This window comes from Coturnix japonica, unplaced genomic scaffold (assembly GCF_054131305.1).
Source record: "Coturnix japonica strain WE unplaced genomic scaffold, WE-NBRP24 Scf040, whole genome shotgun sequence".
NCBI lineage: Eukaryota > Metazoa > Chordata > Aves > Galliformes > Phasianidae > Coturnix > Coturnix japonica.
Genome location: NW_028188943.1, coordinates 1,651,209 through 1,674,270, shown reverse-complemented (window position 1 = coordinate 1,674,270; position 23,062 = coordinate 1,651,209). Strand labels below are relative to the sequence as shown.

At 44.9% G+C, this 23,062-nt stretch overlaps 1 long non-coding RNA gene across 2 annotated transcripts; it reads right to left on the bottom strand.

The window, feature by feature from the left end:
* Positions 1–2,378: 2,378 nt before the first annotated feature.
* Positions 2,379–19,781, bottom strand: LOC146752940 (uncharacterized). 2 transcript variants are annotated; one of them, XR_014940278.1, is made up of 6 exons: positions 19,740–19,781; positions 19,294–19,427; positions 18,144–18,303; positions 7,821–7,972; positions 5,539–5,618; positions 2,379–2,666 (listed from the first exon to the last, which is right to left on the bottom strand). It is a non-coding gene; the product is annotated as an uncharacterized LOC146752940 (long non-coding RNA). The 2 variants fall into 2 exon arrangements; XR_014940279.1 differs by lacking the exon at positions 2,379–2,666 and adding an exon at positions 3,973–4,488.
* Between the last annotated feature and the right edge of the window lie 3,281 nt (positions 19,782–23,062).

Below are 23,062 nucleotides of genomic sequence, written 5' to 3'. Positions count from 1 at the left end.
TTCCTATAGCAGAAGATGTGGGAGCCCATAGACATTGCTGGAGGCTTGGCTGTGCATAGGTCACACCTCACCCAAGTGTGAGCCTGTACTTATTGAGTCCAACAGAATTTCCTGTTATGTGGCAGGTTTGGGAGACTCTTCTTCCATCCCATATTTTGTGTCCATCTCATTTCTGATTTCTTCATCATGACAACCAGGAGGAAAAACAAAACAAAACACTTTTCCCCTAATAAACCAAGCCAACCTCCAAGCTTACCCCTCCCCTACTTCCATCTCCTTGTTTCCAAATGTCCCTACGAAGGGATTTCACTCCAAACCACTCTGATTATTGACAGTTTCCATGCTGAGCCCAGATTCTTCTTCCATAGTTGGACTCCACATGGAAGAAACCACGTGCTGACAGGGCCCTGCTTCCTCTCCACCCAGCAAGTTAGCAACATGGACAATCTATTGCCTAAACACAAAGAGTTCTACCACAGCAATAATTGTCTGGGGAGGACGTTACCAGTCACTGCCCAATTAGAAGAACGTTGAATGCACGGAAATGCCTTTTGAATAAACACTTGAAAACCCTCAATGAAACTGTAAGAGAGAGTTACTGCAGATTTACTACCCAGGAAAGAAAAGCTCTTCACGGCACCACTAGGAGCTTATTGCTTCTGTTTAATGCTGATAAATGCAAGAGATTCACAGTTCCACTGCAACCTGGGGTAGACCAGCTTAGCAGGAAAATAAAATCAAGGTCTTACGATCTGCCCACAGAGAGATGGAGGAGAACCGCCACATCTTCAAGCTGCACATTCTGCATAGTACTGCAAGCAACATGGGACACATCGTTCCTCAGGAAGCCAGCAGACACATGGCTGGTACAGATGGGTTTGTCCCAGGCCCTGCCAGAGCATGGTGAGCTTGAGTGGGTGGGAGCTCCATGGGTGGGATACCCACCCCTTGGTTTCAGTATATAGGTGGAAAGTGAGGCTGTGGCACATCTGTAGCAGTGACAAGCCCTCTCCTCCTGCTGCCTCACCTGAAGAAAAGGAGCACCATGAAACGAGCCCAGTGACCAGCCCTATTGCTTCTCTGCTGTGGGGATGCTTAAGCAACATTTAGATTTTCTAAACAAATGTGACTGGTAAGGAGGAAGGAAGGGGTTGGCTCTATTTATGCTAACCCACATTTCCCAGCTTCCCAGGCAGCAGTCCTTCCTGCATCAGCTCAATGGGAATATTCACAGCCCCAGGGAGGGCACCTCTGCATATTTGTTCCACAAATGAACCTTGACATAAAGGTCTTGCCCTTGCTGATGAGCACATATGTACTGTTCTCTGTATTCACCGTTCTTGGCAATAGGGAAATATATATGGGATATTTTTTTTTTCCCTTTCCTTAAGAAAGGAACAGTTGGGAACAGCCTAGTACTCAAAAACTAAACACCCAACCAAAATCATTGCCACTTATCATCATGATTTAAACACATTTCCTCCTTAGTGACCCAGTACATGTGTCTGACCCTCAAGGGAACACCCAGGGCTGGGTTGCTAGCTGTGCCCTGCAGCACCACCACCATCTGTAGCAGGACAAGGGGCATGCTACCATTTCCAAAGCAGTCTCTGAGATGGCACTGCATGGACAGAGTGCAACAGAACCCCACAGTCCACTTCTGTGTCCTAAATTTGCTCTGAAGTGCAGATTTCTTTTCATTGGGCATTTAAGCACAGGCATTGGAAAGATTTTGGTCTCCACCGAATCACTCATTAAAGCAAGAGATTAAACGAAATCACTTAGATATTCACCCTGCACAACTGAGAGGTCAGAAGCCCTACATGATGTGTCCCACATACCTGTTGCTTGGAGGCAGATTGACTCTGGTGCTGTTCTTACAGATCAGGGCTGGTTCTTTTCTAAGAAGGGGCCTGTGACTGGACCAACAAAGGGCAGCCTCCAAGGTCCGGCCACTTGTGTATAACAGAGCCTACATGGCCTCTTCAGCTGATAGCAGCTCTTCCTACAGCACGGCTGACAGTGGCTGATGTTTGTTTTATTTCAGCATTGGCTGCTGCAGTTTGGAGTTGAGCAAGCAGGAAAACTGTGCTTTGAAGACCTTTCCCTCCTCACATTGTCCGTGCTCCAGAAAGCAATCCCTGGGGTAACAGTAGAGGACAGTCAATGAAAATTTCCCTCCAGGCTCCAACGATTATTTGTTGACCAAAAATAATACTAACCGTGATCCGAAATTGTAGTAATTAAAGGAATAATGTCCAAATTTAATTATTGGGCCCCTCACACAAGTAAATGGAATTATCTTCAATGGTGTTCCAGTTACACTGCATAGCTGCAGCATTCACTGACTGGCACTGAGAGCAAATATCTGTGTACTTGTAAACGTGGCAGCATCTACTGCAGCTTTTTGGGGAATAAATTAGTGGGAGGAAGAAGTAACTTCCTTGGCTGTGCAGAATAGTATTGCCTTGGTGCAGAGCTTGTACCCCTTGAGCATCTTGGACAGGATCCCTGTGCTGCAGAAGGGCAATATTAGCTGCCCAAAGAGTCAGAATGATAGAGAAATCAGCAGCTCTTCTCAGCTCATAGGCTGGGCAATGGGGAAGAGGTTTGGTCTCACACACAAGGTCTTCAGGAGGGCTGTGGCAAAGCTGGGAGTGGGCTTCCTGTTGGCAAATCACAGTGCAAGCGTTAATTGCAAAACTGTCTATTTTAGGATTGTACACAGATTTTATTTGACAAGCCAAATTCTGACAGTTCACTCTTCATCAGCAGAGTTCCTGCTCTAAATTACCAAGTGCCAATGGCACTCAAGGTAAAGCAGTGCGATAGTAACCACGGATTGTTTGAAGGTCCTGCCTCACAACGTCTATTGAAAATTGAGCATATAGGGCAAGGAGAAAAGAAAAAGCTGCATCCATAGGAATCATTTTGAGCTGACACAATGCACTGTTGTGGCTTTTTCCCTTCACAGCTTGCGTGCAGCAGTTCAGCTCGTTCTGTTTTCCCTACCAGCTGCTGTATGAACAGTGCCCCTGTCAGCAGGAAGTTACAAAGAAATGAATGAAGACTGATGATTAACGAAGAAAGAGGGTGAATATTAATCATGGAGTCAACATTTGATGGGAGCACTGATGGAATAGTGGTCCCACTGGAAGTTGTTAGGAGTTGATTTTTATGCCCCTGGGCAGTAGCTTTAAACCACGACTCATGATGGAAGAGAGGTAGCTCATAATGTTTTAAACAGGCCATGGTGGAAAACATACCTTCTCCCTCACCTCCCCAGCTCCTCTCTTTTGTTGTGCTACAATGAGAACAGAGTTCCACCGTGCATCCTACATTTGCCCAGAGCACCCAAACTGTACAGATCAAACCCTTAAGCAGGCTCAAACAGGGACAGGACATTTCCATTTTTCCTTGCTGTTCTACCAGAAGTCTACAAAGTCGTCTTTGACAACACACTTCTATAGCGAAATAACTGAAGTATGAATTTTGGTTGTTTGCAACCTGATTCAAACCTCTTTGAAGGCAATAGGAGTCACAGCTCCACTATAGAGCAAAGCTCTCCTAACCTTGGCTGGAATTTCCTGTACCACACAAATTAATGAGCGTACTTGCAATCAATACTGCGTATGAAGTGCACAGCTGATACTCTCTTTCTTTGATATTATACAAAATCATTCATTATACCAGACCATTCATTTTTCTGATGAAAAAAAACAACTTGCAGATGCTGCCTTCAGGCAAGCTTCATCCACTTCCCAGACCCAACCAATGATCCAAAATGGAGATATCAAATACTGTTTGGATACTGCAGATTTACTGCACGCATCAACTTTAATTGGACAGTCAGAAAAGACTTGCAAAGTCACTCGAGTATGGCAGCAGCCCAAAACTGAAGTTAATGTGAGTTGGACGCACACCAACATGCAGCTCTTCTAACAGTCCCATCATACAAAATAAGCTGTTACAAGTGTTTTACAATTTCTCCTGCAAGTGTTTCAGGGGGTGTTTTGGAGGGGTGGAGAAACAGCAAGGAAGGAAGAGCTGATATCAAATGCTGTAATTCTGTTGAAGCTAACAGGATACTGATGTGTCACTACGACAGTTTTCCAATGTTTCTGTGGTCCTCATTAATCTGATCAGCACTCAGAAGGATGCAGAAATCACTGCACATGGGCTCTTCCATGAACCCTGCTCTACAACTTAATCTGTGCCATAGGATGTTGTGTCCTCATTTGGCCATGCAACAGCAAGTGTGTTATTTGTCCAGAGAAAGTTCTGGATTTCAAAACACAGGCAGCTTTCCTATTGCCTTTCCTATTTCCTACTTGGAGCACAATGTCAGGCAGATGACAATAGAAACCTGATAGGGTTTGCATGCATTTCTCTGGAGATTTAGGCTGCGATCTCTTGCCATTCAGCAACTATTCATCTCCCAGAATGAAGTGACTGTTCACAGGATGGTTACAGTTCCACTTATGTGTCCTACAGGAAGAAGGACAAAGCCAGAAGTGTCCCTTTAATTTCAGCAACAGTAAAGACAGAAGGGAGCCACAGCACAACTACTCACAAAGAGTCTGAGATTCAACAGAGAAAGTCTTACAAGTGCACTGAGGCCATAAAGAGCTGAACAGTAGAAATCATTTAATCCTCAGTGCTGCATTTTATCCACAACATTGGCCCTTCAACAGCCCAGAACCCTTCAGGTGCATTTCCAGAGCTGATTACTGCTGTTCCAGGCAAGTAATCTGCAGACACGCAGGTGATTTGCTGGGAAGCTGTCTGCTGCTGCTGCTCTCAGACCCTGCTCCCTTTTTTGCCTTTCAGTTTCCAGAGCATCCTCTGTGCACTAAAAAACGCTCCATGCTTCTCCTCTTGCTTTCACAGCAGCTGCTTACAGAAAGCCAGCAGTATAAGAGGCAGCAGACACAGAGGCAGCCTTTATTCTAATACTCTTGCAAAACTGGGTGCTACCTTGCAAAGGGTACAATGCATCGCAGCTCCCCTACATAAATAACTTTTTAATGCACCTGTCATTTCAGATGTCACACCAGAGACAAGGTCAGGCTCGGAGAGAAATCAGCCTGCTCCATCCTTGACCCGTCATTCATCATGGCATTTGTCCACAGCCAAGCAGCCCAGCTGGTTAACAGGGAAAAAAACCTTATCTGAGCTCTAAAAGGTTCCCATTTCTGATAGGAAGAACTTATTAATAATACTCTCTGGAAAGCAGCGGGAGTTCTGATGGACAGCTTTGCAGGGACATTTTTCAATAGAGAAGCTTAAAATCCTATATTTATGCACCAGATCAGCAGGCTGGAGGAGATGAGAGGTTAATTTTGCAGACAGCAAATGGTGACTGTTTGTAAGTTATTAGAGAGGGAAATATGCCTTCAGTGTTATGGGGATATACGAGCCTTGCCTTCACCTTTCCCCATGTATCATGCTGCGTGTCATCATAGGCACGTTAGCACGTTGTGCAGGTCCCCTCAAATCACCGGGCAATAATTAGCATTGCCAACTGCTGGTTCTTACCTCTTTTACAGGACCCAGCTCAGTTCTTAAAACACGCACCCCCTGAATTCACATTAACTTCAGGAAAAGATTCCTGGGTCCTGTGGAGTTAAGAATAAAAACTATAAAAGCTTTAAAAATGGCAGCTTTATTCCTAATGCAGATAACTGCAGGCTTACGACAGCCTCAGAGGCTTCTGGCATTGGTGTCAGGGTTTGTGATTTGGGGGTGTGTGAGAGCAAGGAGAGAATGAGAAAAGGGAAAAGAGAAAGCAGGGGTAGATTCACAGTAGCTTAAAGAGCACTGACTGTGTGCTCAACAGCTCACTGACCTCGTTGGAGCGCCGAATGCAGGGCACAGGAGCCACATGGATTGGGTACGGACTCAGGCTGACCTCTGAAATCTGCACTCACAGCATTTTATGAGCTGATTGTTGTTAGACCCACAGACTAAGGCAGTTCATGGGCTCAAGAACACAGAAGCAAGTTCCCACGGCCTAAAGTTTCCAAATTGCATAGTAAAGGCTCATGTATGAGCAATTAAGCCATCGCAGCTCTAGAGTTTTCCACTTAGTTCAGCTTTATTTTGTTGCAAGCTGAATTAAACTGCTATATTACATTAGCAGATGTACCCCTAAGGAGCACTGCAGACCCTACCTACGGCTCAAAGAACAACACTGGGCTGGTTGGTGTCTGCTCTATCTATCTATCAGCTCTAGCATGGCTTCTGATATGGATATAGAAACTGTATTTTGAGATACAGCACAACCATCTTTACTTAATGTCTACTTAATCTCTACCATGTCTACTTAAGACACCTGGTATGGGGATGTCACCTGAACTGGTGTTGCTCATATGCCTTCTGTTCTCCTTACTTAAACAAATTCTCACCTTGCCAATGCAGTGCAGTTATTCAGACTACGGCTGGGATTTTCAGATCCCAAACTCCTCATGGATGGCGCTGGCTGTACATACAGTCTCCTTTGAAACCCAGGGCCATGCACAAAGCCCTGCCTCACTTTCAGCAGAGCCACCCTCGCCCTCCAGCTCTTACTATCCCCAATCTTTCCCCATTCCTCAGCTCAGCTCCCATCATCGCTCTCCCTGTGCTGACTCAGCGTCTCCCTTAGAACTCATTTGTTTGCTCCAAAATGCTTTGCTTCCTCTGCTTTGTTTCCCTGGACCTAACATTTTTATTTGATTTTATTTTATTTGCCTCCTTTCTCCCTCCCTCCACAGGGTGACAGCTATTTTATCACCTACAACAAGAAATGCTGAGCCTGTCGTGCAGGCAAAACATTTGCAAAGGGGCAGGGGGTACACAGAAAGCAGTAGGAAATTGATAAGGGTTGTAAAGTAGCTTTATAAAAATGCCGACAAGCCTGCTCAGGGCACAGAGCACCTGCACCTCTGCCCCCGGCAGCGCTTCCTTCAGATGCTCCTATTGTTTTCATTACTATTTGTGACTTGATCATTAATAAATTACTATTACTTTTTTTTTTTTTTTTTTTTTTTTTTCCTGTTGGCTCCAGCCACCAAGGGAGCCAGCAGGTGCACCACTTTTACAATTAGCCCTCTGTAATGCATGGTTGGCAAGAAAAGTTGTCCGCAAGCTGCAGACTTTACCAACTGCTCGATGGCAGCAACTAGAGGACAGTGTGCAGGAAAGCACCTTCATGTGGCAGCTCACACAGCCAGAGGGGTTCAGTCTCAAACTTGGGGTCCTGCTTGTGAAGGTGAGTGGTAGAGGCAGGGGAAGAATGTTCACAGGCCATCTATGGGGTAATGAGATCACAGTAAGTCTTACTGAAACCATTATTTCCATCATCTAAGATACTGTCCTGGTTAGAGGCAGCAGTGCAACTCATTAAACAGGAATCTGACTGATTAAACTGTTTTGGTTTGAGGAGGGGAAGTTTAGCAGTGAAATCAGAAAGTTGCTTCTCTCCATCTGCAGATTGTGCTCACTCACAGGCAGGGCTCTGGCTTTTCAGATCAGTGCTGTTCTCTGCGTTTGTGTTGGTAAAATTATGGTTGTAACAAATTCCCTTTGTGATAGAATATCATTCCCTCAAATACCACCATCACTGCATTGTCCTGTCCAGCAGCAGCTAAGTGGCACAGGCTGGGTGTTGTTTCAGTTCAGCCACATCAGGGATTATCAGCACAAGGAGTGTGCAGAGCTGTTGTGTAGTTTTTCCCCCAAAAAAGACAGTGCAAAGCAGAAAGCATAAACCACTTGGTGATACCTATACAAGGCAAATGAAAAGTGAAAAATCCATTGCAAAGTAAATGACCACAGACCTCAGATCAGGCACGTAGCCAGCAATCCAGGGAAGCTGTGTATCTTTGTCTCTGAGACAGTTTTCTTCCAGTCCCAATGAACTCAGGTGTTTCACGTAGTTCTGATGGGAAAGCATGTTCCTCTCTTGGAGGAAGTCAGCTGGAACATGAAACTAATAAAGAAAGAGAAAAGAAAAAACATATATATTTAAGATGACATGCTGCTGAAAATCACCAGACTCAGAGCTTGCATTGAGCAGAGCAGGTTCCATTGATGCTGCTCTTCGGCCTTTGATAGCAGCTGTACAGGGTGCTCCAGAGAAGAACAAAGCAGCAACCCTGTGACAATCTGCCCCTTTTACTGCTGCAGGCACAGATCCAATCTGGGGACTGATTCATGCTTTGAATCATAAGATTAGAAGTCTTCTCCAGTATTTCCTTCCATAGAAGGAAATCGGACATCTCATAAGTGGCTTCCAAACAAGCATCCAGATTCCTTGCATCCTGCTAATGTGAACTGGACGTTAAACCAGCAGCCAAACAAAAAGACTGATTTGCTTTTCTCACACTACTTAATACCAGAATCAAAATGCATAAAATCAAAAACATTTCATAAGAACGTCTTCATTTGCAGACTCAAGTCACTATGAATTGATCATAACAAATACAGGAGACATTGAAAGCTCCTCTCCTGTGGCTCTCAAGGTCCAAACCTCTAATCTTGGTCACTGCATTTTCAGGCCACTGCAACCCAACAGGCACTTCTAAAAGAGCAGAAAAAAACCTAACAGGAGAATGCTGTCATGTCAATAGCTTTTCTAGTGAGTGTAATGAATGCAGACAACACAAGAGTACTTTGATAGAGGAATCCCATCTGTGTCTAACCAGTAAATCCATGCTGCGCAGTTTGCGTTCAGTGCAACCTGTTTCCTTCCTGAGAAAACAGAACACCAGGAGACTTTGAGGTAGAGAATTTAAGGCAGAACCAGTTGGTACAGCCTTATTCAGGATAAATATGAAAGCTCAAGGCAGATTCTCTTGCCCCTACTGTAATATATGCTATAAGTTAAGATCTACATGTATATCCAATCGCATTTGTGAAGGTAGGGAGGGGAAAAAAATCACCGTGTAGTTAGACACAATTAAATGAGTTACATAAAGGGCACATCTTTAAAAAAAAAAAGTCTGAAAACTTTGAAACTGAAGTGGAATGGAATAGCAGCATGAAATGTCAGAGCTGAGTTAAATCCCAGCTTCAGAATCAGTCCTCGATCCAGCCAGAATAGGTCACCCAGCCTTCATCCTGCCAAATTTACACTGTTTGTTGAAGTATGCAACTCATAAAGTTAGAACCAAAAGCTGTCCCTCTCCACTGCAGCTCAAACACACCATTCTCCCTACTGAAAAACTGCCAGTGTTTTCTGTTTTCTCTTGTTCCCTTCCAGATTTATTCTTGCCATGCCCAGCTGTGAGCAGGGCAGTGAGCAGGGGGTCGGGGCTGTGCAGGCTTCATGGGGCAGCCCAGGCACTAGCTCCTGTATGCCTTGTGCAGACCCCATACCATGAAGCCATTAGAATTCCTCCTGCAAGCAGCATGCTGAGTCCCTTAGCTCCTTCCTTTCACTTGACCTGAACTATAGGTTCTGCTGGTTGTGAGCTCAATCACTGTCCTCCCCAGGTCTGCTGTTAAACCTTGGCTCTAAGAAACCAAGAAATTAATCTCTGGTGCCCGACTTTTCGCAGCCCAGCGTGCTCTACAGCAGCTATGCACAACCTCTGATCCCCAACTGCACGGCCTCATCCATAAACAAAGGTACCTTGTGGAGTCTGGTGAACCCAGCTGATCCCTCACTAATATCTCCTGGAGCAAGCAGAGCACAAAGCCTTTCAGCTTGGAAGTTTTGCATTCTCTTACTCTTGGATTAAGAAATAAAACAAATTAAACGAGACCCTCACATCCCTACGGTCTTCATTTTCTACAGCACACCCATTGCAACGGGTGAAAAGCATTGCTTTTGCCAGTTACCAGACAGAGTGTTAGTGGGTGAGACAATGCCATGCATCCCTCTGCACTGCAGACCCAGCGTGGCACTGGGGCAGCACAGTGAGGAACAAAGCCACTGTGCATTTGTTAATCTGTCATTCACACTGACAGCTGTGGGTACAGGCTGAGAGCCACGGGCAGGGGACAGCCACCAAACCACAGCCAGCAGCACTATCAGAGCAGAGCTGAAGCACCGGCACCTCAGGCCTGTCTGCAGTAATTTTCTTTTGCTGATAGTTACAAGGATCGCTGCAATATAAATTCCGCATGGAGTGCTGAGAAAGGAACGAGGCCCCGCTGCACCAAGCGCGGTGTTAGATAGGAAGAGATGACCATGTAAATAAATGGGGCACAAAGGAAGTATTTTTCCCAATTTTACAGGTGAGGAACCATGGCTAAAAGCCATAAATCAGTTTTATTGAGGGGATACAGGGTATTTACAGGAGAAATAAGAACTGAGCCTCAAATCCTTATCCACTGCTCAGTCCCATTTTGTTCCTTTTCTGCTTTGAGGGCCAACAAAGCCCACTAGAACCAACCTTGTGTCTGCCCATACAGGATGAAAACTACCTGTGCTCCTCCAAACTACCCACCATTTGCATGGGCAGTTCACCTGCAATAAGCACTAACCCTGAGCACTGATGCAGGCTGCTTTGGCACAGCAAACTACTCACTGTGTGATCAATGCAGGCGAATATTTACTATCCCTTTATTTTTTTTTCCTAAGTGCAAACAATAGAAGAGCTCCCTCCATTCTGCAACGCTCTCTTCTCCATATAAGCCATTCAGCATTCACCAATGCAATATTTTGTCATTTCAATAATCACCAGTTTATCTTTCCCCATTTTCATGGTTTCTCTGGAGACCTCTCCCCTCTCACCAGGCATTAAAGCACAAGCGGTAGATTTGGCATTTGCCACAAGTAAGGAAACAAAAGCCTTCACGATGGGAGAGAAAGAAAGCATTGGGAACCCTGCTGGGACAGCTCCACTCCCATGTGCTTCTTTCCCCTCCAAGTTTCTGCCTCCCCTCTTGCTCTGAACCAACTGCTTATATGGCAGTGCTCTGACCCGAGGGTGCAGCGGCAGAAACAATAACCCAAGTTATACTTTTTTTCAAGTCAAACATCAATTGTGCTTACAAGGCAAAAATCAGCAGTCCCTTTTCCTTCTGCCTTTATACTCAGAAATTCCAGACAGAGAACTCACTGCCTTCCCTTGTCACCCCTGTACTGCACAGCGGTGCTTCTCGCAGTGGGGCTGCAGGTCTCCAGCAAAGACTGAATTCCAGCTATGAGATGCCAGCCTCAAAGGGCAGTTGCAAACCCAGAAGGGAAAAGAGACATGAGATCACCAGCAGAACTACTTGTGCAGTGCTGTGGTTTCACCATCTGAAGAGCAGCCCCTCAGTAAACTCATTCCTTTTGAGGTCTTTGTCCTACGAGTCTCCCTCCTTGTAGCTCCCAGCCAAAAGCGCATGGAGCCATGACTGTCTCCATTGCAGAACCACTGTCCGCAATATTCCCACTCAATAATCTTTGTCGCAGACTTGAGACTATTTTTGGAAGCTTTAAAAATATCTAAGGGGCACCTTTTCTTTTTATTCAGACACAGCATCTTTTTATGTTTAATAGAGATTTGAAGAAGAAGAAAAAAAAATCTGCTTAGCACCAACATGCCTTTCTATTAAAAATAAAACAGCTGAGTAATCAAGATGACTTGGACAGGAGAAAATTCTATTTATAGAAATGTTTACTATGGTTATCACAGGGCGATAGGGATGACTGTGAACCACAGGCTCTGCTGACAAGTGGTGATGAACCAGTCACAGGAGGAGGCCACACAACAGAGAAGGAATCAACAGCTTCCTAGGTCACACATAGATAGGGACATTGGTGTGTGTCCTGGAGCACGATAAGGATGAGCCCTGAAGGAACCCAAGGAGGTTGTGGCAATCAAGGCCAGGCTGGATGTGGCTCTGGGCAGCCTGGTCTGGTGCTTGGCGACCCTGCACATAGCAGGGGGGTTAAAACTAGATGAGCATTTTGGGCCTTTTCAACCCCAGCCCATTCTGTGATTCTGTGAACACACTCAGAATCACCACATGCTCTTCTCCAAATTCAGAAAGCTCAGGAGCTGCAAGAAGGAGTATGAATTCCTGAATAATACTGCCTCTCTCTTGTATTTTAAGCAGCCAACTAACAGAAAACTATTTGTGCTGCTTTACCTGCAGGTATGGCTATGGCAGGGAAGGACAACTGAGGAGCTCTGCAAGGAACTCACTTTCTTGGGAGCATCCACTGTTCCTGTGCAGCAGACTAAGCCTTCTCCATTCTGCATCCAAAATTAGGGATGTCAGAGGAGAACTGAGTCAGATCAGTTGGATTCTCTTCCAGGCCCTGCCACCAGCTCACTATGTGACCTTGCACAAGTCACTTCATCTGTTTGTGCTGAAAGCGTCTCATCTGCAAAACTATATTTACCTTTGTTAGAAAATGCACTCATTTATAGATATAGAACGATGAACATGAGCCAAATACTGCTGCCATCTTGCTCCTCCTGGCTCTCCATCTTTTTTTGACTGCATCATTAGGTGGTTTTCCCACCCTTAATAATCAGGGCTGCTTTTAATGGCCTGAGTGTTTTTTCTCCTGGTGTTTTTTTTATGGCATCTATATAAGACAATCCAAGAAAACTACAGAATCATCTCTCCAAATTTCTCATCATGTCATTCTGCCAAAAACAACAGAAATATTTGCAAGCAGGTTGGATTCAGAGCCTTCCAGAAAGGTCCCCGTGTCTCACCTGCACCACCACGTCCCTCCTCTGCTGCTCAGGAGTTCTTACACGCAGCCACATTGCTCTCCATGGAGTTCTTGAAATGGTCCTCCTATATTTCTCTGAAAAATGACCATTCCCTTAAAATACGGCACCTCCTCTCATGGCACACTGCGATGTGACTCAACAGCACCAGAGTCGCAACTCATATTTCCACAGGGTGCCAGCATCTCAGCATCAAAGTGCTGCTGGCTCTGGACTATCATCTGCGCTGTAATTAAACTGAATCCACTCCTTGGCTTGGCTTTATCCCTGAACAATACCAGCGTTTGAGTAATACATTCTCAGGGCACTAATACATCACCTGGGCGATCCCTGTCCATGATGTATTGGCGCAATACATCAGAGTGCACTCCCGCTATAAGGATCTATGGGCATCATACATCAAGGTGAGGCTGAGTAGTGATGTATGGCTCAGAAGATGGTACCGTGCAGCAGTGGACCAGGCCAGGACCAAGAGGATAAAGGTTGGCATGGCCGTTAGCCGATTTCCCTGTGTTATAATGCTGGCACTGACCCAGCGTCTAACTTTAGCCCCTTATTTATTTATCCCAAAGCAACCTACCATTGGAAGCGCCTATCCTCGGATGCATCATTCTCACAGAGGTCTCAGGGGACTGCTGGTACACAATTAGCAGGAGTGTATTCTCAGCTTGATGTGGGGGATTTTAGCCCATTAACACTAATGGCAGCTGCAGCACCAGAGCTCCGTATATCACAGAAAACACGGACACATGCACACGCTTAGCTCTGTGCAAATCTCACCCATTCAAGAGGCACCTGAAGATTATTGGGAATAAAATAACCACAGAAAATTGATGGAAGCAACCACTTCATTGTTTTCCAATAATTACTTTCAAATATATAAAAATTAAACATATAAAACGTAGAAACACAAACCCACCCCAGCACACGGAGGCAAAGCCTTGGCCAGCCTGTAGGACATGAGGGGCATTGCAGAGCTCATAGCAAAGCATTGCTGGAATGCCTGAAGGCATTATCAGCTGGGGGAATGCTGCTTTAACCCACTGAGGCAGGAAGGAGGCAAAGAAGCATTTGCTGACAAAGTCCTTCCCTTCACCCCTTATTTTACAAACAGCAAAATAAAATTAAAGTATAGAGCAATATAAGCCTCAGTGGAGACAGTTGGAGATGTTTGCTCAGGAGAAAAATGGCAGAGAATAACCCTAAATGAGCCCCAAACACAGCTATTAGTAAGAACCCAAGGGAGATGCCCTTGCCATGGCTATATGCCATGCATCACTGGAGCCTGCACCTGGGCACAGTCTTCCAGTGCTTTGGACAGCAATGTCCTGGGGAGCAAAGGTGGCTAAAACCAATCTCTGTGCTCCATACAGTCACTCGAGGTCTCACGTAAAGCAGACTTATTGCCCCCATGAAAGAAATAATAGATCTAATAAAATACTTATATCCCGGCCAACATCTCTGCCCAGCCTGGTGAGCCCCCAGGGGCAGTGAGTGGACAAAGCCAACTTACAATGTGTCCTCCTATCCCTCCAGCCCTGCAGCATGCAACTGCTGCCCCCAGAGACCACCACAAGGAGACCATCCTCACAACACACAGACGTGAGGCTGTCATGGCCAGGGCTGATGCAATTTGGGCACATCCCTCCCCTGCCCTGTCACCCAGCTGCCTGGTTGGCAGCACGTGAACCCATGCTTTGCATCTGCATGAAGAGTTCAAAGCTGGCAGTCCTTAATAATATAAGCACAGCTGCTTCCCTCCACAACTCCCCTCAAATCAAGCAGCCAAGATAGCTTTCTGAATGAACGAGCTATCTTAAGGCACTGAGTGAAATAATTTCTCAGATGCTCAATCTAGTTTTTGAAACAATCTGGAAATGACGTTCTCATTAATTACACACCACGTATCTGGAAAATGACAGCGCTACTGAGCTGACAGTGACAAGGAATCAGAAAGTAGCTTGTGCAGGTGGAACAAGTCATGGACAAACCTTCGTGTCTATATGGAGGGGATGGACAGAGCTGTGAGGGGCAGCACTGCAGGTGCCCAGAGACCATTTGTGCAGCAGAGCCACAGTGAGCAGTGGGTGATTTCACCCTCCTGGCACTCACAGAGGGAACTTCAAGCAGAGTTTCCCCTTTAAAAACCAAGACAAGCTCAGCCTGGACAATCATTCATATTTGCTTACTCCTTGAGCTTTGGTGCAGTGATTGCTTGCTGGGCTGGGAGCCTCCCAGCCATGTCATAGACCAAGAGGAAAGTCAGAGGTCTTCCCTGGGCTGAGTCCTGAGCAAGTCAACGGGAAGTAAATATAAACCATAAGCACTGAAGTAAGTGAAAATAAACTGTTTGGTGCATGCTTATACAATGACAGAAGTCTTTGCAAATTCATAAAATGGAGAACATGAAAAGCAGCAAATCCTTTTTAAAACAGGAAGGAAGTCAGGTAGGTGAGCAGGAAAAACAGCCCAGTAGTTAATGTGCTAATGTAGGACCTGGAAAACCTGAGTTTACAGGCCTGCAGTGGGCCCATAAACTTGTACATGCTATCACTGAAACTGGAGAACCACACTCCATTACCCCCAAAACTCAGGAACTGCTTATAAGAACTTCAGGAATTGGGTTAAATCTCACCAAAAAGGGAAAACATGCCTGTTCAACGGAAGCCAACAGCAGAAGGCAGGAAAGCTCACATCACTTGAAACCACAGCTCGCAAGGAACCCAAACTGCCCAGGAGAACTGAGCCCACAGCTCCATGCAAGGCAACTGATCCCCTTCTCAGTGCACAAGAAAACAATACTCTGACCTTTAAGTAACAATTTTAGTTGTATCAAAAAACTGAAGTGACTTGAGAGCCATTTCTCTTGCTCCCTGGAATCATTTACAAGGGGATTTTTGCACCCAGGCAGAGCATGCAGGCAGGGGGCTGCACCCAGGAGCAGTCCATGCAGCCAGTTTGCCTTATAAGGGAGCTGATGGCTTCCTTTGCATACAGGGAGCAACCCGGTTCTGCTCAAGAACTGCCTGGTTTAGGAACACGCACCTTAGCAGGTTGGAGCCCTGCAGACAGGCTGCTTTTGTGAGAGAGGGCGTGAAAACAGATCAAAGTCTCAGAAGAAGTTTATTTTAAAGTATTTCCTACAGCCCGATCAGATTATGTTTTTAAAAGTTCAATTATCTTCTGATAAACTCAGCGGCCAAATTAGGAAACTAAATACAATTATTAAAGCATAAGAGAATAATTTCAGATCTGCTACAAGAGCCAATTCAAACTTAACAAGCCCACAGATCCTGGCAAGTAACTCCACCCAGATCACTCAGCTTCATTTCAAACTAGAAGACCAGATGAATGCCTGGGATATGACTTACATTGATTCTCATGTTTTTAATCAAAACTTACACAGTCCTTTTAGCTGGCCAAACCCAGAACCAAGATTTTGTAGAAAGGTATTCAATTTCTCTATGGAATGGGGGGATTTGAGCAACCCCGTGCTGAGCTATCAAAGCAGTGCACAGAACTTACCTCCGGCGTGCAATGCAAAGCCTGAAAACTTGGAAGAAATATTTCACATAGTGCAGCATTTTGCAGAGCAATCTTTAATCCAGATGCTATCCCAGCAGCTGGGCTGATCTCCTCAACAACTTCAGTACAGTTCTGTTGTGGTCTTTTTTTCCTGAAGAGAACTTCTAAACTCACATCTTGTTGGCCAGTAATTCTGAATTCCCATTCACCAAGTGACCAGCAATGCACCCTGCCATTATACCATATAGCCATGCTCACTTGGGAGCATGGCAGCTGATGTCCCACAGCACACACACATTCATCAGAAGGGAGATGCCCACAGCTGAGGTTATCAAGAGTGGAAACTTCAGTATGCAACAGTGCTGCAGGTGAAGTTTCATCAGACACATTTAACCTTACATATTGTTGCATTTTCTCTCTTCCTGTAGGCAGCGTGGGCTCCTGGACATCACACATCAGTGGCACTAATGAGGAGAAGTGCTGACCACCAGTCAAGAGAAAACGATACCTAACACACCATCTCAGTCTGTAGATTACTGATACCATCATGTTTAAAGGGCAAAGGCCAAAAAGCACGAGCACAGGACCCTTGCCTTTAATAGGGTTGCCATATATACCCCAAAAAAACCATACTTTTAAGCTGCCTGCATTTATAAACTCTTGAGGCCCATATTTGAAGGAAAGGGAAAACCTTCCATGCTGACAGCTCCTCCCAGCAAGTTACAGAAAGGAGGTATTTAGGGGAGAACATGAATTCCAGCCCCTGATGGAAAAACACACTCCTCTTGCAGCGATTTCTGTTGTTGTATTTTTGTATGGGGGTTAAAAAAGGTTTGATTTTGCAGTTTAGCATGTTGAGGCCTCTCAGTGCTCGCTGTCGGAGGGTGCCGATTACCCAGCTTCATTCATCAAAGTGTCACTTTTCTGACAGCCATTAATAAATATACTGCCAGAGCCCCTCACACCTGGCAGCCATGGCACACTGCAACACACCGCTAACCTAATTTGCTAATTGCTGCTTTCCCCATTAATTTTAGTCCTGTCTTGTTTGGTGTTGACATGGAGGGAAAAAGAAAGAAGAGTGGGGAAAAAGAAGCAGGCAAGAAAGTAAGCTTTGGGAGTTTTCTGATTATTTCTTCACTTGTTCTTCCCCCTCCATCACCATTTACTTGGGGGTATCAGCTTCCTTTTTATCCTTGCCCTTTCTGAGAGGGCTGGCAGCAATGGCAATTTGGGCACTGTGGTGTGAGGGCTTAACAAGCTGCACACCATGTGTTACCCACATACAAGCCCAGACTCTGGCACTGTGTTTCTCTCAGCCCCCCACCCTGAGCTCCCAGCCTATGGCTGCACAACAGTGGGGCTTGGGGTGCTCTGTCCCCCAGACATCATCGGTCTCAGCACTTCACACCTGCCAAAATCCCTACTCTGTTAATTCAATTCCCATCCACTCTCAAGCGAACATCACTCAGTTCCATTAATCATATGATTTTTCTGATAAATATCCTCTTTAAGGCCCAGGTACAGACCAAGTCCTTTGTGACTAAGCTGGACTGAAACGCAGGTCTCCAGCCGAGGTCAATTAAGACAAGGAGTACCAGACCCATCAAGCCTTCAGGCAGTGATGAATTATTGTTGCAGCACTAGTAAAAGTCTCCCTGCAGGACACTCACCAAGCTGTTGTACTTGGACCACACATTGGGGTCCATATGCTCCAAAGCTTTTCCTTGCCTGATTAGGTCTAGTGATGGCTGCCCGCACCCACTGCTCCAGCTCTGCCTCCCCTTCTCAGGAACAGTGCTCAATCACTGGGGGCACAGAGGCTCCTTGGGCTCTGCACAGCCATCACTTGGCCACCAATTCTTGGTTAAGGACACGGACACCTGTGTTCTGCAGAGCTTTCCAGATCATTAATTCTTTTCTCCAATTAATGCAAGAAAAGGGTGCACTTACCCCACAGGTAAGGCCTGTGTGCATGCTCCTGTCCCCTCAGCCAGGCAGCTTGGGTCCATCTTTCTTGGTAAACAGAGCTTCCCACTGCCAAGACACTCAGACCACAACCACACAACATGAGGAATGGTCCTCTCAGTCTGGGACAGCATCCACTGCCAACCTGTGCCAAATACAAGAATTTTGGATGCTTCCTTAGCATTGGGAGGAAAGGAATGAAGGTGGCCAAGTTCCACCTTAAGTGGGTGATTGCAGTTTGCTAAACCCACAACAAATAACCGAGTCTCAAACACAATCCAAACACAGGGCATGTTTTAAAATTGCTTGCAACGAGACACTAGTAGATATGAGCATGAGAGGTTTTGCTGCTTCTGAGCAGACTTTGGTGCAAAACGCATGTTTTTCCCTAAAAGAAGCAGAAGGTTTAAACAGTTTTAAATTGGATAATACTACAAGAAGGCTCAGACTGTTTTGAAATGATGAGCTGGTAAGAAAACCCTTCTTTGAATCAGGATTACTACGATGATATTAGAGGATTAGCACAGGTCTGGGAGCAGGATTCAAGCAAACCTGCCAATTCTGGACATTGGACATTTTGACTGCCTTTGAACCCTTTAGCTATTCTGACAGTTAAAACTGTGCTGCCATGGCACAGCCCTGCTCCCAGCACTTACACCCACAGCTCTCCCTAAGCCACAGGTGAGATCTGTTTGTATTTCCTTTAGCACAGAAGGGCCAGGCTGGCACACACTCACCTTTATGGCTCGTTGCTACTCTGCCAGGAGCAGGACCCACAGGCCAAGCCTTCCAGGAGCCTTATAAGTCAAACACACTGTCCTGTTCCAAGTGGAGTTAAACAGGCCCAGTAAAAAGTAACAGCACTTCAGCTTTTAGCCAAAAGCCTCCATTCACGGCCCTTTAAAGTTAAATTTACTGCCTCCATTTAGCAACATCCCTGTGAAACTCCCTCCTGGTTCAGAACAAAACCTCTGTGCAGTTCAGCTGCGCTGTGGCAAACAAAACATTTCATCCTAGGGATCCAGCCATGCATCTGTCTGCCTTTATTCACATCTCTGTGTCTCTTTATTCCCTTCGGTTTTCAACAGCTCCAAGCAACCAGATAGCACAGCTCGTCCTGCTCCCCACTGCTCACCTTTCTGCTATGGCTGAAGAGCTGATCACAAGGAGGAAAGCCACCAACATGTCTTTTTCCCCTGTGACAGAAGTGGATGCAGCTTTATTGAGCTTCTTGGGCTGCGTCTTCCACCACAGGCAGATCAAGAAAAACTACACAGGGCAGAGAATGAGTAAAATGATCAATGCTCTGCCCTGGAGTATGATAACTCCCATTTTTCAGGAGTCAAGGTTAGCTCAGGGCTTCAGCTGCTCTGCAGGATCAGCCCTGCCCTTTGAAGAACCAATTCGTTCCCTTGCACGAGGCTCACTGTGCCCTGACCCACCACACCACTGCACGTGCCACATGCTTTCTGCACACACACAGCCTTCGTGCTGAAGCCAAAAAGCAAGAAAGCAAGAAAAAAGTTTAGAGCATTTCCTAACAAAAGAGAAAATAAGGGAAAACATTCTGTTGAAAAATACCAGGTCAAATGGAGAAGGGAGTCCTTTCATCTTCCATGCTCTGGGTTGGTTTTCTGAGGAGGAAGGTATGGCTCTAAACTAATGTTTCACCCAGACTGGCTGTTTTTGAGTAAGGTCCAAAAATGTCAAAAGGAAGGTAACCCACAAGAACACAGCATCTTAATGAGCAAGTCTGTAACATTTTGGCAGAGAAAACTATCATCTGCTACTAGTAGTGCAAAGATTCAAAGCTCTGCATGACCCGCGGAGCCAAAGAAAGCAAGCATAGGTTACATTAAAGACTTTAAACTGAATGTAAAAGAATAACACTTCAAATCAGACATATTCCAGTGGACTGCCTTCCTGAAGTAAATCCAGCAGCTCTTTGGACATCAGTGGGTTACTCCTTGTTGAACTGGAAGAAAAGTTTTGCCTGATGCTCTTAACAGTTGTAGCAGAACACAAACATCTGGGTCCAATTCCCCACTGATAGGAGCCCTTCGTTACCACAACTGTAAAATACCTATTGCACAAGAAAGTTAGAAAGCCAGCATGAAGTGCCTTTTTGTGCTGACAAATGCCATTACAATGAAGTATCACCTAAACTCAAGTCTCGCCAATTCCCTTTGTTTCCAATTTTCACACACACCAAAGACTTAAGCAAAACAAGTCAGTAATGTGACAATGGAAGATAAATGTATAATTCATGAACACCAGAGGAAGAGAGTTAGAAAGCAATTGCAAGTACAATGAATAGGTCCGTTCCAGAATGGGAATAATTAGCCCTTTAATTAAACTTATCTTGCTGCTAGACAAGAGCGATGCTCAGCAACACCTGGCCTGGAATGTTCCCGTCTCTGCAGGCAGCAGATGGAGCACACAGACATGATCCACCTCCCTCCTACCAGGGACACGGTTGCCTGTGCCAGCAATTAAGGTCTGGGACAATGTCTGAATTATTGTGAACTCTGCCAGATATTTCCTAGTCCGATTTGTTCTCGGTAGGTAAAGCAGGACTTTTCTTGCTGCTGACAGTCCCCTCTTCCTTACCTTCCTCTCTGCCATTCTGAGACATGCTCCCCTTTTCATCCTTGGCAATGCAGAAATGAACTCAGATTTTGCAGCGACTTGCATGCAAGTATTTCTCAAAGACCTCAGCGGGGCTTTGCTGGAACAAACTCATCCAGGTGGCAGCAAGTTCAGTCCTGAAGGTGTTAACCTCCAAGATAACTGCTTCTTGGACTCTTTGGTACACTGATGGGGAAATCAATGAGATGTCAGGTCTTGGGGGATCCTTTTCACATCCCTCCTGAAATCATTACAATTAATGACAGAAATGGGGCAGCTAAAAGCCCATCTGATTCTGTGACCTTCCTCCAACCAGCAGCCAGCCTGGGAAAAACAAAAAGTAGGAGCAAGTCAAGCAGCCTTAGCAAGATACGTAACAACATATTCAGTATCTAGTGGTAACATTATTCCCATGTATCAGGATACCGGAACCCAGGCAAACTTCCATCTCCCATTACTGCATGGCAAACAGCTCCTTAATGTAACCATATGTCATATGAAAAAGTATCATCTTTTGTTTATATTAAATTTGCAACCTGATAAATCATTATGATGTCTTTCATTTTCTCTTGTGAGAAACGCAATGATCAGGTTCTCCCTACGTGTTTCCTCCTGGCAGCTCAGGCTTTTATTCACTTCTATCACAGCAGAGATTCCTTTTCCAAGCTGAAGAATCCAAAGTTCGCATCTCCATAGAGTGTGACTAATTATTTTGTATTTTTACATCACCTTTGTTCCCCTTTGCTCTACCTTTCCGATTCCCAACATGTATTTGAGATAAGAGGACAAAAACATCACTGTCTATTCAAACTGTATACACACCAAAGGGCAAAACCAATGCATGTTTCACTCCCCTAAAACATTCAACTCAGAAAGGCTTCCTGGTTGGTTTGCAGCGAAAATGTGCATGAATTTTCCACCCAACAGATTCAGTTTTAATGAGTAATGTTCTTTATCTGAGCATTTAAGAACCAAATAAAAGATTCATCCAGCGCTCTTAGTGTAATTATTTTGCCTATCCTGCATATCTACATTAAGATTAAATGGCACAAGGAAAGCAGTTTCTGCCATAGCACCATCAGCACAAAGGGGACTGTTAAAAGTCCTGAAAAGCCAAAAGTTACTGCCTTTAAAATCTGGATTGCAAAACCAATGAGAAGAAAAAAAGTTCTGTAAGGATAAGGATAGAAACACTGGGAAATGTAAGGCTCACACTGAGGCATTAGAGTTGGTTGAATAATAATAAAACTAGACTCATTAATATGTTCACAAATAAGCATGCCAGATTTCTGGGGTGACATTAATCATGGCTCGCAATTATTCACTTGAAAAATCAGCATGAGAAAATGAAACATGATGCTTCATCCATTTTAGTACGCTTTCATTCTGTGAAAATTCACACCAGAATTTAGTGACTATTATTCTCTTGTTAGGAAAGGTTCTCTCATCCTATACAGTAACATTGATTTGGAGTCTATTAGAACTAAACGAAAGAGAAAAACAGTGTTCTAGGGTGAGCTCATCCAATTCCAAGAAGGAAAAAAAAGGCATTTTATTAATAAATTAGAATATTTACCACTAGGCAGAACGAAGCGACTGAGTTTCTAACTGATTCTTCACAGGAAGCATTTTATTTGGAGCACTACTTATTTTTCAAGCGTAAGACAATCATTGACCATAAACAAGAGCATAATGGCTAATAAAGTGATCTTTAAGTCAGCTGTATCCATTTGTTGGAATATTCTGCTTTGTTTCATCCCCTGTTTAAAAGGAGGAGGAGACAGATAAAGTAAAAGTAGAGAAAGGCTCTACACACAAACCAGGCAGCTGGAGGGAGGTGGCTGATTGCTTTACTGAACTATATTCACCATTTTGTTACTGGGATGGAGATATTTGCAGTTCAGTTAACATCTGTGCATCAGCAGCTGCTAATATTGCACCCTAAAGCCCACAGTCCCCAATACTTTCAACTCTCCAACACAAACATCTGCAAACACAGTGTAGTTGAAATCAGAAGATGTCAAAACCTACATCTTTCTTCCAACATCCTTGAACCATGATCCCTGCCAATGTATGACCAGCGTTCCTCAGGGCACAAAAGGAGAGGCAGCTCCATACTCCAGAAGTATTACATCCAAAATGCCAGTTATGCTTCTGGATAGCCAGGAGATGAAAGCTGATTCTGATCACCAAGCAATAAGGAGACCATGGGGTGGAGGTAAGCAGACAGTCCTATCTGAGAAAAGGACACAGCCTCACAAAATCATCTGTTGGAT